At 53.3% G+C, this 643-nt stretch overlaps 1 protein-coding gene across 3 annotated transcripts in view; it reads left to right on the top strand.

Annotated features, from left to right (window-relative positions):
• Positions 1–643, top strand: part of ASB10 (ankyrin repeat and SOCS box containing 10) — a 12,205-nt gene that overhangs the window by 10,039 nt on the left and 1,523 nt on the right. The gene's annotated exons all lie outside the window — the stretch shown is intronic.

Genomic DNA, 643 nt, shown 5'->3' with positions numbered 1-643 from the left:
CATCCTTCCGCCTCAGCCCTCCGAGTAGCCGGAATTACAGGCAAGGGCTACCACGCCCGGCTGATTTTTTTATTTATTGTAGAGATGAGGTCTCGCTGCCCAGGCGGGTCTCGAACCCGCGGGCTCAGGCAATCCACTCACCTCAGCCTCCCAAAGGCGCGGGATTACAGGCTGAGCCACCGAGCCCGGCTAGGAACCCCTTTCTAAGTCATCAGAAAATTCAGCTCAGAGCCTTGTAGAGGGAGACAGGAGAGCAGGACAGTGTCATGGTTTAGGGCAAGGAGCCACGCTGCCAGGCCTGGATTGCAGGAACTGCAACTCGGGCAAGTGATTGAACTTCTCTGTGCCTCAGTTTCCTTTGGCTGTAAAATGGGGATAATAACAGTCCACATCTTGTAAGGAGAAGGATTAAGAGTTCATATGTAAGCCTGGCATGGTGGCTCACACCTGTAATCCCAGCACTTTGGGAGGCTGAGGCAAGAAGATTGCTTGAGTCCAGGGGTTCGAGACCATCCTGGACAACTTGGCCAGGCCTCATCTCTACAATAAATAAATAAATAATTAGCTGGGCATGGTGGCGGGCGCCTGTAGTTCCAGCTACTTGGAAGGCTGAGGTGGAAGGATTGCCTGAGCCCAGTAGGTC

Source organism: Carlito syrichta, unplaced genomic scaffold, assembly GCF_000164805.1.
Source record: "Carlito syrichta isolate Samal-C Ts95f unplaced genomic scaffold, Tarsius_syrichta-2.0.1 Scaffold315400, whole genome shotgun sequence".
Classification (NCBI taxonomy): Eukaryota; Metazoa; Chordata; class Mammalia; order Primates; family Tarsiidae; genus Carlito; species Carlito syrichta.
The sequence above is the reverse complement of the archived record's forward strand: the minus strand, read 5'-3'. Positions and strand labels throughout refer to the sequence as shown.